General features: G+C 41.7%; 1 protein-coding gene across 6 annotated transcripts in view; it reads left to right on the top strand.

The window, feature by feature from the left end:
• The window catches only part of large2 (LARGE xylosyl- and glucuronyltransferase 2), a 158713-nt gene that overhangs the window by 69311 nt on the left and 73341 nt on the right, over positions 1-16061 (top strand). The window contains exon 1 of one of the 6 annotated variants that reach the window (XM_020040280.3): positions 2451-2472. The exons of the other annotated variants lie outside the window; for them this stretch is intronic. The gene's annotated coding sequence lies outside the window, so the exon portion shown is untranslated. Of the gene's footprint in view, positions 1-2450; positions 2473-16061 lie in introns of those variants that run through there. 6 annotated transcript variants of the gene reach the window in all.

Raw genomic sequence — 16061 nt, 5'->3', positions numbered from 1 at the left:
CCCATCCTCTGATGGTTACTTCCAGCACGATAATGCACCATGTCACAAAGCTCGAATCATCATTGGTTTCTTGAACATGACAATGAGTTCACTGTACCCAATAGAGCATCTTTGGGATGTGGTGGAACGCGAGTTTTGTGCCCTGGATGTGCATCCCACAAATGTCCATCAACTGCAAGATGCTATCCTATCAATATGGGCCAACATTTCTAAAGAAGGCTAAAGAATGCTTTCAGCACCTTGTTGAATCAATGCCACGTAGAATTAAGGCAGTTCTGAAGGCGAAAGGGGGTCAAACACAGTATTAGTATGGTGTTCCTAATAATCCTTTAGGTGAGTGTAGTGTGTGTGTGTGACAGAAAAGTTGAAACAGTTAGTGTAAAATGCATGTGTATGTGTGTGTTAGTATGAGATGGATGGGAAATAGAGACTGAGAGGTGTGTTCCTGTTCATACACGAGCAGGAGGTGAGCCGCATCAGCCCTTTCTAGTTCTTTCCTCATGAGTCAATGGAGCCTTTGTACTGTCATTCTATCCCATCTCCTGGCCTCCTTTGTGCGTACATTGTAGTCCTTCTCCCCATTACTTTCTTCTTTCCCTATTTTTCTACAGCATATCTGTCTTGTTTAGAATTTTCTGGTTCTGTATTTGTTTTTCCAGAAGCTCTATCTTTTCCAAACTTGTTTCCTCCGTTTGTGTCTGATAGGATTTGACTTTGGTTTTGATGTCCTTCTTCAGTCGGTATGTATGTATGTTATATCTTACATTGTTGTTGAGTCATCCAGTGTGTAGTTGTGGTGAGTATGCCATTATAGGTGACAGTATGTTAGAACACTAAAGTAGTGCAGATGAGACAAGGTCACTATCTCTGCTCTCATAGTTTTTTTTCTTCTGTGGGGCATTGAATGATACGTAATGTGCGTGCGTGCATGTGCATGCCTGGGTGAATCATTGAGTATAAGCGGATGTGAGATTAGTGAGTCTTTGACCTACGCTGTTGTTTCAACTTATGAACGTTTGTTACCATGGTGCATGTAGTTTATTTCAAATGTTAAAGGAGACATTTATACTTGGTGTCCCTTTCGTAAATAATTCCCTGATTAGACAGTGGCAGTGAAATTAAGTAGAATTGGCTTCGAGGACCAGAGTTGAGTTTGAGGGTTAAAGTTGTTGTATTCACGCTCAGTAGATTTAGTGTCTTATTGATGATTATTTTGGTCTGGTCACTGAGTAGTTGCCAGTCCACAGAATTTGATATGAAGTGCTATCCGTACATTGCTGTCCAGCACCACTAGCCTAGGACAAATTTGTTTTTGTTTGCTCAGTTATAGTTATACCACTGGCAGGAAAGGTTATAAAAACGGGACTTACGCACCACATGTAATATAACGTTAGCAAGATTGCCAAGTTGGCTAGTTGTTATCAGAGTTGTATATACATTGTTTCCCCTTGTTTACACTAGAGGGCTGAACTTAGCAATTTCTCCTTTAAGTCAAGTTAAATCCGTAAACATACATATGTTGAACCAGTGAGGTTCCTCAAATATTGTTGTTGTGCTAACAATGCTGCAAATATTGTCTAGACAAATTACAAAGTGACCATGCCTAGTATCTATTAGTTGTTTCAACTTAAAAATAGTCGTTCTGTCAGCTTATGCTTTGATCTGTTTTTCCCATTATAACATATTCCACCGACTACCAAAACTATCTAATACAAATTCTATGAAACGTGAAGGTTACTTTATTAAACAATGTCTGCAAAAATATTCTTCTTACAGTACTATGCTGGCTTGGTTATTCATACAACACGGTCTGATTACATAATGTAAAATGGAAGAACATTGTTATTTGGAATAAAAATTACAGCACATATTTGATATTTACAACTGTAGGTAAAATGTCCTTTTGGTTTTTATTTTCAAAGGTTTTCTTTTTCCCTACAGGCAATGTAAAAGGCATTGAACTGTGATAGATAAGGGGTATCTAACAAATAGACAACTCGTTTGTCACATGTTTTCTGGATCTCTCTTATTTGTGCAGCTGCTGAGAGGCTGTAGATTAGATTTGCTGAGGGGCTGTAGATTAGATTTTAACATCTTAACTTTCTCTTTCTCACTATCTTTTTCTTTCTGGCCCTTAGTAAGATGAAATCCATTCTTACTTAGAATTAATTGACAACTCATCTAAGGATGTATCCATTTATGAGAGGAATGATATGCTAGCCTGCCCTTAAGCATGGGATTCACTCATGCCATGCATTTGTGTTTCTTGTACTAAATGTGCTCCCACTTCCTCTGTGTGTGTCTTTGTGATTAAAGTACTACAGGATATGTGTGTTAAGGGTGTAATGTGGTTCTTCCTTTTTATATTCAGAATGAGGGAAGTTTCCCTCAGAAAAAAAAGCTAATTGATTGTGAATTGACAGAGCTGGAAACTGTCAACATGGATTCTGAACACTATGTGCTCGGCAGTGGGTGAGTAACCAAGGGTAATACTTCTTTGTTTTGGTTGCTAATGCGGTTTTGCATGAGCCAAAATAAAAGTATTTGTACCCATACTCCCTCAAACAGTGTTCAGATACTGTGGGGAAAAGTGGCAATTATTCTCTTGGATAGTAGAGGGTGATGAGCTGGTACTAAAGATGTATAACTATGTATGACTTTTACAGGAGGGAAAAATGTATGTCAGTCACTGCATTCACTACCAAAGTAGGGGGGGGGGGGACTTTGGACAGGGACAGCAATGGGTCTTTTAAGCCTGGTACTCCTCAGGTGTGGGCCAGGAGACCTTATGTCCTCCTAAATTTAAAATGACAGGGAACATTTAGAAAATACATTTCTTAGATCTACAAGGATTTATAGTGGTCAAGGAGAATTGACCCTACTCCCCAGCACAATAATATAGTAGCGTAAGACATGGGGCTGAGACAGGGGGGTCCAGTGTCACTGTGGCCCTATCCGGGGGAAACCTTAAAATCAGCCCTAACCCTAACAGGCAGCCAGTGTAAAGAGGCTAGTACGTGTTACATTTTTTTTTTGTTCTAGTTAGGATTCTAGCAGCCGTGTGCAGCACAATTGAAATTTATTTATTGATTTACCGGGGTAACCGGAAAGAAGAGCATTGAAGTAATCTAGTCTAAAGTAACAAAAGCATGGATTAGTTTTTCTGCATTGGTTTTTGATAGAAAGTTTTTTTTTGCAATATTTAGAAGATGAAAATAAGCAACTCTTGAGACATATTTTATATGTTCATCAAAGGACAGGTCAGGGTCAAGGGTAACGCAGAGGTTTCTTACAGTTTTTTGGGATACGACCATGCAGCTGTCAAGGTTCACAGTAGGATCTGCGAACAAAGCTCTTTGTTTCTTGGGACCTAAAACAAGCATTTCTGTTTTTCTTGAGATTAAAAGCAAGAAGTTCTCTGTCATCCGCTTCCTAATATCTGAAACGCATGCTTCCAAAGTAGCTAATTTTGGGGCTTCTCCCTGCTTCATTGAATTATGTATATGCGTGTCATCAGCATAACAGTGAAAATTGACATTGTGATTCCGGATTAGATCGCCCAGAGGCAGCATATATAATGAGAACAATAATGGGCTCAGAACCGAGCCTTGAGGAACACCAAAACACACTTTTGGTTTGTCAGAGGATATGCCATCCACACATACGAACTGTTATCTTTCAAATAAATAAGATTTAAACCAGGCTAGAACATGTCCATGTAGCTCAATATGGGTTTCCAGTCTCTCTAAGAGAAGGTAGTGATCAGTAGTGTCAAAAGCAGCACTTAATCAAGAAGCAACAGGACGGATGCGGAACCTTTGTCTGAGGCCATTAGAAGGTCATTTGTTACCTTCACGAGTGAAGTCTCAGTACTATGATGGGATCTGAAACCGGACTGGAGCATTTCAGAAATGTTATTTGTCTTCAGGAAAGCATTTAGTTGTTGGGAAACATAATTTTTAGAGGAACAGGAGGTTCGATATTGGACGATAATAGTTTAATATGTCTGGATAAAGATAATGTTTTGTTTTGTTTTTTTATTTTGCAATTTTTAGTGAGTTTGGTACACATCCGTGGGAAAGGAAGCAATTTATTATGATCGACATTGGCTGACCTAGCACCGGAAATAGTTCCTTAAGTAATTGTCTTGGAATCGGGTCTAGCTGACAATTTGTGGGTTTAGAACTCATTACACATTTTGTGAATATGTCGAGTGATACGGCATAAAAAAATTCAAGTGTCTCCATTGACACCTGGTCAGGGAAGTTCAGGACATTTTAGGAAAACTGAGATTTTGGGGACTATAACTATTTAAGGAGCAGTCAGTTATTAGTTGTCTAATGATCTTTTCATCAAAAAAGTTCATACATATCAAAACATATCAAATGTTTTAATTCTCAGAGCCTCTCACTAACCTCTCCCCATTCACACACCCCACTACACACAAACCAACAAACACATAAGAACATGTTGTAGCAGACTTCACATTAGTAGGCAAGTGTAACTGTGTAATTTGCAGTTTTATGTTTCATGGGAAAACTCCCTGGTGTTGCTGTGAAGTGTGTGACGCATTGTGAGAGCACAAATAATGGACTGAGGTGATAATTTGGATCCCTACCCTGCTCTGAGAAATATGAGAGAAATGTGTCCTCGTGTGTTTGTTTTTCCATCCTTCCTGGATCATTTCCGTTCAAATCAAATCAGGCTTTATGTTGCTCTCAGGAAAATGTGGTAATGGAGTCTTTCAGGCATGTGTAAGAGAGATGACAGAGTTATGTGACAAACACACGCACACCCAATCCAACACATACAGTTCTGCTAAAAATTTGCATACCCTTGGAGAATTGGTAATATAAAGCTCTGAAAAAAAAATGGATACCCCTGCACCTTTTTCTTTCCTTTACAAAAAAGTCGAAACGGAAAGTTTTGAGTGAGGAACAAAAGCTTTCAATTTGCAGTAGTCTCTTAATTTTAACCCTTCTGTTCCTCACTCAAAACCTTCCTGTCACAGATGTTGTGGTGGTGCGCAGGGAAAAGGAGCCAAACGCAGGAGTTGTTGTAGTATTAATTTATCCAAGTAAAACAAAGTAATATTCCAAAAATCTAAAGAAGAAACAACTGAACACAATCCGAACAAAATCCCCAAAAGAAGGGAAGCGTCAAAGCGCAAACAAACGAATTAAGTGTTCTGTAAATAGCACTGTACACTACATCCAACATAGAACAATACCACACAAAGACACCCAGAAACACAGGAACTAATATAGCTAACCTAATGAGGGAATGGACACCAGGTGCGTGCAATAACAAGACATGACAGTGCTGTGGGAGGGGGAGCGGCGTGACTAGAAGGCAGGCGATGACGCACGCCGAATACTACGTCGAGGGGGGGGGATTGGTTAGAAAATCAACGGACAAGTGAGACCATGGTCATTGTGGAACGGGCAAAGGGAGTAACTTACCCGCTGGAAGGTGTCTAGGTGCCTTACACTGAGCGCACACCGAACAGGAGGACACATACGCCCTCACATCCTTGGCCAGACCAGGCCACCAGTACTTATCGGTAAGGCAGCAGACGGTACGGTCTATGCCCGGGTGACCCGTGGAAGGGGACGTGTGGGCCCAGTAGATGAGACGGTCACGAACATCCAGCAGCAAGTACTGACGCTCCGCAGGACACTGAGGATGCCCAGGATCGCTGCGCAACGCTCGCTGAATGTCCGCGTCCACGTACCACACAACTGGCGCCACAGTGCATGAGGCGGGCAGAATCGGTGTTTCATCTACCCGTCTTCCACCCACGTCGCACAACCGAGACAGCGCGTCTGCCTTGCCGTTTTTCGTACCCTGAAAGTATGAAAGTGTGAAATCAAACCGGGCTAAAAACAACGGCCACCTGGCCTGACGAGGGTTCAGTCTCCTCGCTGCCCGAGGCATCCACCTCCACTACGAACGGCAGTGACGGATCGGGGTGAGCCAGAACCGGGGCAAAGGTGAACATTCTCTTAAGGGTGCAAAATGCGACGTCTGCCTCGGCCGTCCAGGTCATCCGGCCCGGTCCACCCTTCAATAAGGAAGTAATAGGAGCTGCTACCTTGCCGAAGCCCCGTATAAACATACGGTAGAAATTGGTAAACCCAATAATCCACTGCACCGGCTTAACCGTGGTAGGAACGGGCCAATTACGCACGATCTGACACGCCATCGACCTCCATTTCCACCCCACCGGCGGAAATCTGAAACCAGAGGAAAGAGACGGCTTGCTGGAAGAACGCACACTTCTCCGCCTTAGCATACAGGCCATGCTCCAACAACCGCTTCTTTACCCTGCGAATGAGAGACCCATGCTCAGTACGCGTAGTGGAATACACAAGGATGTCGTCAATGTAAACCACCACTCCGCGCCCCAGCATGTCCCTAAACACATCGTTCACAAAGGACTGAAACACTGCCGGGACATTCATCAACCCATACAGCATCACCAGGAGATTGTTGGGCTGTGTCCCGACAACCACGGAAGAGCCAACACCACAGGGAAAGCAGGAGAATGAATGACGTGAAATTAAATCTGTTCTGTATGGGCGTGCTGGATTGTCATAGTGAGGGGCACCATGATGTTCTCAACTAGACCAGTACCCAGAGGTTTGCTGTCCAAGCCCGTAATGGACCTAGGCCTGGGCAACGGCACCAGCGGAATGCGCAACATCTGGGCGTAACCGCTGTCCATAAAATGCCCAGCTGCGCCTGAGTCTACGAGCGCCTTACACTGAGAAGGAAATCGGGAAAGGTCACCAAAAGTGTCATGTGAGTCGCAGCGAGCCCTGACAGTATGTGCGGTCTACTCACCTGACTCGGTGTAGGGGTGTCAGGCTTCTTCCGCTCGACCCTTCTCTGCTGGAAATGAAGGGAGGCAGAGTGCCCCTTCCTCCCACAAAAATAAGCACTCCCTAGGTCGCACCGTCGACCTATGTGCGGCACCCCCCACCTCCATGGGTTCAGGTCTGACGACGGGGTGTGCCGGAGGGGGCAGATCGCCATGTCAACGAGCTGGTCAAACGTCAACATGGTGTCCCGGCATGCCAGCTCCCTACGGACATCAGGCTGTAAGTGGCACCGGAAATGATCTATAAGTGCCCTCTCATTCCAGCCCGACCCCGCCAGGGTCCTGAACTCCAGGGCGAAGGCCTGCACGCTCCTCGTCCCCTGCCTGAGGTGCATAAGACGTTCGCCAAAAATGAACGGCCCGAAAGAGGCCGACGAACGCCTCGTAATGGGCCAACACTGTTTCGTTAGCGGACCAAATGGAGTTGGCCCAGTCCAACGCCTTGCCCCTCAGGCAGGAGACAAGGGCCGAGACCTTCTCCCTATCCCCCGGGTGAGGGTTGAGGGAGGTGAAATACAGCCCCAGCTGTAACAAAAAGCCACATGACTGGGTCCCCATTGAATCCCTAGGGAAGGCTCAGTTGAATGGTCCTCATCTGCAACGGTGGAGACGATGGCAGGGGCACTTCAGCCGGGTTGAATGCTCGGGTGGCATCCTCGCCTCCAACCGCCGAATCGCTTGGACCATCTCGGTCATGGCCTCCCCCAGGGACGCGATCATGTCGCTCCCTGCTGACTCCATTCTGTAGATGTGATATTTCTGTCACAGATGTTGTGGTGGGGCACAGGGAAAAGGGGCCAAACGCAGGAGTTGTCGTAGTATTACTTTATCCAAGTAAAACAAAGTAATATTCCAAATATCTAAAGGAGAAACAACTGAACACAATCTGAACAAAATCCCCAAAAGAAGGGAAGCGTCAAAGCGCAAACAAACGGATTAAGTGTTCTGTAAATAGCACTGTACACTACATCCAACATAGAACAATACCACACAAAAACACCCAGAAAGACAGGAACTAATATAGGCAACTTTATGAGGGAATGAACACCAGGTGCGTGCAATAACAAGACATGACAGTGCCGTGGGAGGAGGAGCGGGGTGACTAGAAGGCCGGCGATGACGCACGCCAAATACCACGTCGGAGGGTGGCGCGCGTCTTCCATGCGCGTCCTCGTTACACTTCCTTTCCAACTTTTTTGGACAGGAAAGAAAAAGGTGCATTGGTCCTGTAATGTTTTCCAGAGCTGTATATACCATTTATATATACCAAGAAAACATGAGTGAGCAGGCAAAACACGTGTTTTATTTGTTGGGATTCACATTCAACTGTAGGTCAATTCAGAATTGCACAATCATAAAACAAAACATGACAACAAAGAAAAAAATTTACTGACCTGACCCCTGTTCAAAAGTTTACATACCCTTAGTTTGTAATACTGTGTACTGCCCCCTTTAGCATCAAAGACGTGCAGTCTTTTGTAATAGGTCGTCTTGCATGAACCGCACGTTTGAGATCTCCCCAGAGTAGCTGGATCATATTAAGGTCAGGAGACTGTGATGGCCACTCCAGAACCTTCTCCTTTTTCTGCTGTAACCACTGGAGGGTCAGAAGCTGTGAGGTGTGTCAAGGTGTTTGAAACCGGGCTTTTTTGTGGGGATTGCACAGTAAAGGCTTCTTTCTGGCAACTCGACCATGCAGCTCATTTTTGTTTAAGTATCGTCGTATTGTGCTCCTTGAAACAACCACACCATCTTTTTTCCAGAGCAGTCTGTATTTAACCTGAGGTTACCTGTGGGTTTTTTTTGTATCCCGAACAATTCTTCTGGCACTTTTGGCTGAAAATCTTTCTTGGTTTACCTGACGTTGGCTTGGTATCAAGAGGTCCCTGAATTTTCCACTTCTTAATAAGTAATTGAACAGTACTGACTGGCATTTGCAAGGCTTTGGATATCTTTTTATATCCTTTTCCATCATTTTCCATCTTTATATTTAATTACCTTGTTTGGCAGGTCTCTTGACAGTTATTTTCTGCTCCCCATGGCTCAGTATCTAGCCTGCTCAGTGTGTCTATGTGAGATCTAACAAACTCATTGACTATTCATACACAGACACTAATTGCAATTTAAAAACCCATAGGTGTTGGAATTTCACATTTAATTGCCATTTTCACACCTTTGTGTGGCACATTTTGTGTTTCTAACAAGGCCAAACATTCAAGGGTATGCAAACTTTTGATCAGGGCTAATTGGGTGATTTCTGTTATCATTATGATTTAAAAGGAGCCAAACAACTATGTGATAATAAATGGTTCATAGGATCACTATTCTTAAATAAAATTAAAATAAATTGCGCAATCAGTCATATTTTCAAAATCAATGGCAAACTTTCACAATTCTGCCAGGGTATGCAAACTTATGAGCAGAACTGTACATAAAAAACATGTATGCCCATTTGCACTCAAACATACACAGACACATATGTTTACTTATCTACAGTTGCTGGTCCTAAAATTTGAATACCATCAAAAAGTTTATTTATTTCAGTAATTCCATTCAAAAGGTGAAACTTGTATAATGTATACATTCATTCCACACAGACTGATATATTTAAAGTGTTTATTTCTTTTAATTTTGATGATTATAACTGACAACTAATGAAAACCCCAAATTCAGTATCTCAGAAAATTTGAATATTGTGAAAAGGTTCAATATTGAAGACACCTGGTGCCACATTCCAATCAGCTAATTAACCCAAAACACCTGCAAAGGCCTTTAAATAGTCTCTCAGTATAGTTCTTTAGGCAACACAATCATGGGGAAGACTGCTGACTTGACAGCTGTCCAAAAGACGACCATTGACACCTTGCACAAGGAGGGCAAGACACAAAAGGTCATAGCTAAAGAGGCTGGCTGTTCACAGAGCTCTGTGTCCAAGCACATTAATAGAGAGGCGAAGGGAAGGAAAAGATGTGGTAGAAAAAAGTGTACAAGCAATAGGGATAACCGCACCCTGGAGAGGATTGTGAAACAAAACCCATTCAAAAATGTGGGGGAGATTGACAAAGAGTGGACTGCAGCTAGAGTCAGTGCTTCAAGAACCACCACGCACAGACGTAGGCAAGACATGGGTTTCAGCTGTCGAAGACATGGGTTTCAGCTGTCGCATTCCTTGTGTCAAGCCCCTCTTGAACAAGACAGCGTCAGAAGCGTCTCGCCTGGGCTAAAGACAAAAGGACTGGACTGTTGCTGAGTTATGTTCTCTGATGAAAGTACATTTTGCATTTCCTTTGGAAATCAAGCTCCCAGAGTCTGGAGGAAGAGAGGAGAGGCACATAATCCACGTTGCTTGAAGTCCAGTTTAAAGTTTCCACAGTCAGTGATGGTTTGGGGTGCCATGTCATCTGCTGGTGTTGGTCCACTGTGTTTTCTGAGGACAAAGGTCAATGCAGCTGTCTACCAGGAAGTTTTATAGCACTTTATGCTTCCTGCTGCTGACCAACTTTATGGAGATGCAGATTTCATTTTCCAACAGGACTTGGCACCAGTACACAGTGCCAAAGCTACCAGTACCTGGTTTAAGGACCATGGTATCCCTGTTCTTAATTGGCCAGCAAACTCGCCTGACCTTAACCCTATAGAAAATCTAGGGGATATTGTTAAAAGGAAGATGCGATATGCCAGACCCAACAATGCAGAAGAGCTGAAGGTCACTATCAGAGCAACCTGGGCTCTCATAACACTTGAGCAGTGCCACAGACTGATCGACTCCATGCCACGCCACATTGCTGCAGTAATTCAGGCAACTAAGTATTTAGTGCTGTACAAGCTCATACTTTTGCAGTTGGCCAACATTTCTAAAAATCATTTTTTTTGTATTGGTCTTAAGTAATATTCACATTTTCAGAGATACTGAATTTGGGATTTTCATTAGTTGTCAGTTATAATCATCACAATTAAAATAAATAAACATTTTAAATGTATCAGTCTGTGTGTAATGAATGAATATAATATACAAGTTTTAGTTTTTGAATGGAAAAATGAAATAAATCAACTTTTTGATGATATTCTAATTTTATGACCAGCACCTGTATATGGGGGACACCAAAGTTGATTGTCCCTTAAAAACATTTTTTTTTACTAACCCTAACCTTAACCTCAATGTTAACACTATCTTTAACATCAATCCACCAATTTTTGCCTAAACTTAACCTAGCCCTAATGTCTAGCCATAAACTTGATATAGTTCTGTCACAGTTGTCTTGACACTTGCAAACCTCTAGGGGGCTCTAATAAAATGTGGTGCACACTGCCTGGGAAGGTGGGTTTTCAAGCTATCGATATCTGCATGTTTACACAGCACGATAATCAAACATCTCGGGAAATGTTGTGTAATGTAAAAAAGCCCATACACACTAAGAGCATCCTCCACAAATGTATGGTGTGGGATACAGTGAAGAATGCTATCTACAACCCTGTTTCCAAGAAAGTTGGGACGCATATAACAAATGCATATAACAATAGAATGCAATGATGTGCAAATCATGTACCCCTATATTTAAGTGAAAAAGTACAAAGACATAATGTGGCAGTTGTTTTCGATGGGTGACAGGTCTGGACTGAAGGCTGGCCGGTTTAGCACTCAGACTCTTTTACTACGGAGCTATGCTGTTTTGCAGAATACGCGCAGAATGTGGTTTGGCATTTTCTTGCTGAAATTAGGATGGGTGGCAGCATATGTTGCCCCAAAACCTGTATATAATGTTCAGCATTAATTGTTCACCCCTCCCATGGGCACTAATGCACTCCCGTACCATAGCGCTTTTGAGCAGTGCGATGAATACAAGCCAGATGTTCCTTCTCCTTTTTTATCTGGAGGACAATGCGTCCATCATTCCCAAAAATGATTTCATATTTTGTCAGACCACAGGACTGTTTTCAATTTCGCCTCAGTCCATCTTAAATGAGCTTGAGTCCCGAGAAGAAGGAGGCTGCGTTTCTGGATCTTGTTTACATATAATTTCTTCTTTGCATGGTCAATTGTCAACTTGCATTTGCAGCAACGTTTTGTATTCACAGTCAGTGGTTTTCAAAAGTGTTCCTGAGCCTATACAGTGATGTGAACTACAGAATTGTGTCTGTTTTTAATGCCGTATAACCTGAAGATCCGAAGATCACGGCCATCCAATATTGTTCTTTGCCATGCCCATCTTGACTTTCCCCATCGTGACTCATCCTCTCTGTGATGCTCTTTTTATACTCAATCATGTTACTGACCTGTTGGCAAATTATCCTAATTAGTTGAGGTTTTTCCAGTCTTTTGTTACCCCTGTCCCAGCTTTTTTGATATGTGTTGCTGGCATCACTTCAAATTGGGCATGCATTTTTCAAAAACAATATCTTTTCTCTGTTCCATCATTTGATATGTTGTATTTGTACTATTTTCTATTGAATATATTGTTTAAATTATTTGCACATCATTGCATTGTGTTTTTCTTTTTACACAGCGTCACATCTTTTTTTTAATGTATTTTTTATAATGTGTATTTGTGTCTGTCTGTCTGCACACCCTTTTGCCTAAGTTTAGAGAGATAGAGAGAGCAGTTGATTAACCGTCTTCACACTTATCATGACCCTCTAATTCAGGAAGCACCTGATTATGGCCTAATCAGAGAGATCTCCTGATTAGCACAGCGTTAAAAGGCCCCTTCACTTTAAATGGGGGACACTACCGCTAAAGGCCTTGGCCCATAAACAAATACATTTATTTTGGCTCTTAATTGTATTATCATACGTTCCTCAGAAACCAAGTTTGATTGACAGCCTCTCTTATTGTGAGCAACAATCCTGAATAATTATTTTTGTCTGTTTTGTAGCTAACATGTGACTACTGTTCTTTTTAGGTCCCTTTCATTTTGTTGTCTCGTTATATTCTGTTTCACACCATCAATATTCCACAGATTTTGCTATATCATAGCTCTGGTTAGTATCGGATATTTGTGCAAGAGGAGACAAAAGTCTGTAGTTGAAACAAAATTCCTAGCCAATATATGAAGCAGCAATGTCTATAGTTGAAAACTCAACAATGTCAGTAAGTAAAATGTAACATCTACTGGGACAATGAAAGAAAGAAAACATCTGTAAGTCACATCAGAACAAATGAAAAACACAGTACCAGTTAAAGGTTTGGACACCTTTTCATTCAAGGGTATTTCTTATTTTTTTTCCACCATAAAATAATGGTAAACACCTCAAAACCATGAAATAACACATATGGAATCACTTAGTAGCCCATAACGTGTTTTACAAATCAAAATACATTGATATTTATAGATTTTTTAAAGTAACTACCCTTTGCCTTGATGACAGCTTTGCAAACTCTCGGCATTCTCTCGACCAGCTTTATGATGTGTACTATAATCCTACAATGTGGAAAATGGTACAAAATAAGAAATCCCCTTTAATGAATGTGTGTCAAAGGTGTTGACTGGTACTGTGTATTGGTGGAGAGAAAATTCAAGAAGGTAAAGTAGATTGGTGTCACTCTGTGTCTTTTCTGGATTGTTTATGGTTGAGCAGTAAACAATGTCCTCTATTCCCTTAAGTTACAGCTGATTATGCTGTGCTCTCTGCAGTGATACACCTCATTGTTTATCTAGCTGCTGTGGATAAGTGGTTGACATGTCATTTTACATTTGAGTCATTTGATACTCTTAGCCAAAGCCACGTACAGGAGTAATTAGGGTTAAGTGCTCAAGCACAACATAGCCAATGTTTGACCTTTTAGGTACAGTGATTCGAACCAATGATCTTTCGGTTACTAGTCCAACACACTAACCAGTTGGCTGTCTGCTCCCACTGTGGGATTGTACTCAGCTAATTTCCTCACGGATAAGCGCAGTGTGTTCCACTGAACTTACAGGTCACTGTGCTGTGAAGACTGAAGTAATAGGCTTCTTGCATACACACACAAACACTCCTCCTCTTGCCCTACATTAACCCAGCTGTAAATCAATGGATTCAGGAATAGTTTATATCTCATGAAGTCATGGCCCTCCTTTCATTTATGGCTGGCATTACATCTGAGTTTGGTCTCGCTTCGACTGCTGCTGGACCAACAAAAGCTGCTTGTTAAATCCACATCAGCTCAAATCTGTATTCTTGAGTGTGTAGGACTAAATAAGGGAGGGGAAAAGGTGCCTATGTAGGGAAAGGTGAATGGAGAGAGAGAAACCCAGAGAGAGAAAGAGACACTGAAAAGCCCTCTACCCCAGGGCACTGGACAGCTACAGTCATCAGATTGCCTTTCATTACTGCTAATGGTGTGCACAACATACATCAGGCTAGATAATTAAAACATAAATCATCTATAGAAGCTTACGTAAAGGGTTTTGTTCTAAATTGGGTCATGTGGAAGCAGGCTTTAGTGTGCATGTCAGTATTTCTCACTCCTGTGTCCTCGAGGTCAACAGTGTGTGCAGCATGTTGTGTCCATGTTGGTAGGTAGTCATAGTTCGAGTACAGATCGAGAAAGAGAGAAAGCACACAATTACTTAAAGTATTTGTGTGTACACATGATCTCAATGTTTAAAGTTACACTAAAGTTACACCCAGTTACTCTTACCATCAGCAAACCAGAGAGGGAAAAGATTAAATAAGAAAAGCATATGTCACCTGATGTAGCTTAAGGTTTCTAGAGAAAATCTTTCTCTCAATCAGACCATGACCAGGTGTCGGATATAGCTGAAGGGACACTCTTTCCATTTTACTTCCAGGGTGAAAAGAATTTACCATCCATTCCTAAATACATAGTGAGAACATGACTGAGGTGTTTGAGATTAATGTTTTATAATGTGGTATTTTTATGTCCTACTTAAATCAATGTAAGATTTTAGGTTATTCTTGTATTGAGACAGGGGTACCTAACCCTTCTCCTGATGAAATGTTGTTTAAGGGGAATCAGTTAAACACCTTTCTTCATTCTGTTTTTTATCCATCTTTCAGACCCTGCCTTTGAATGGGATACTTAATGAATTAGTATTTATTGTCTAGAAAGTATACTTTTGGTGCCTGCTTGTCTTTTTATCTTTCTCATGTCAACGCCCTTGTTGTTTTGGAGTCTGCTCGTTGTCAGCTGTGTGTCGAGGTTAAACAGGGTGAAGACAATTAATTTGACCTTGAAGCTGCAAGCATCAATCAGCCAATTTAAGCTTTATTGCAACACTTCTGTATTGAGATACACAGATGCACCAAATGCTTATAGATGCACTAAATGTCCCATGGATGTGTTTTCCTTTGTGTCTAATTTGACACATACAATTTAGCTAATTTCAAAACCCCCAGAGTGTGAGAAATGTCATCACACTGCTTCACACAGATCAAATTATATCACCATGTTGCTGATATGGCACCGGTGTGTGGCATGTTTTGGGCATGTCTACCAAGTTGTATTATAATATAATCATGGATGGTGGAGTTATGTCCTTATATGGGAAAAACCATGCCCATTTTCATTGTCAGTAGAGGACTTATAGTAAAAAACTGGTCACATGAAGATTGGTTATTCGGTACTAAAGGACTAACATTTGAAGCATTATTCACAAATTTAAAATGGCAGAAAATCCTAATGGGTCCTTATGGCAAATATGGTCCTTGTCAGGAGATTGTGATTGTGAAGGCAATTGTGAAGACTCTAATAAAAAAAAAAACTTAATCAAAATAGCATTCATGGGAGAGTTTCTTGGAAGGCACTTCTGCTGTCAGAGAATAACCAAAGAGCACGTCTTAACTTTGCCAGGGACCACCTGAACAAAATTGAAGGTTACTCTATGTGCATTCTCTGTTCAGAAGAATCCTAAGTTGACCATTTTGGTCCAAATCCAAACTGCTATGTTTGGAAAAAACATAGCATTTTCATAGCCCATAGCATTTTCCCAACACCATCCAACAGTCATGGATGGTGTTGGTAATGTCAAATCTGTGTCTGGACCAGGTCGACTGCACATCATCTAGGGAATCATAAATTCAGAGGTATACCAGGAGATTCATGAAACAGAACTTCAGGCCATTAGTCATGGAGCTAAAGCTGGGATGAAAATGGGTCTTCCAACCAGACAATGACTAAAAGCATTAATACAAATCTACCAAGGAATGGATAAACAGAGAGAAGACTTTTTGCAAG

This window comes from Esox lucius, chromosome 2 (genome assembly GCF_011004845.1).
Source record: "Esox lucius isolate fEsoLuc1 chromosome 2, fEsoLuc1.pri, whole genome shotgun sequence".
NCBI lineage: Eukaryota > Metazoa > Chordata > Actinopteri > Esociformes > Esocidae > Esox > Esox lucius.
This window is presented reverse-complemented; position numbering and strand designations above follow the sequence as displayed.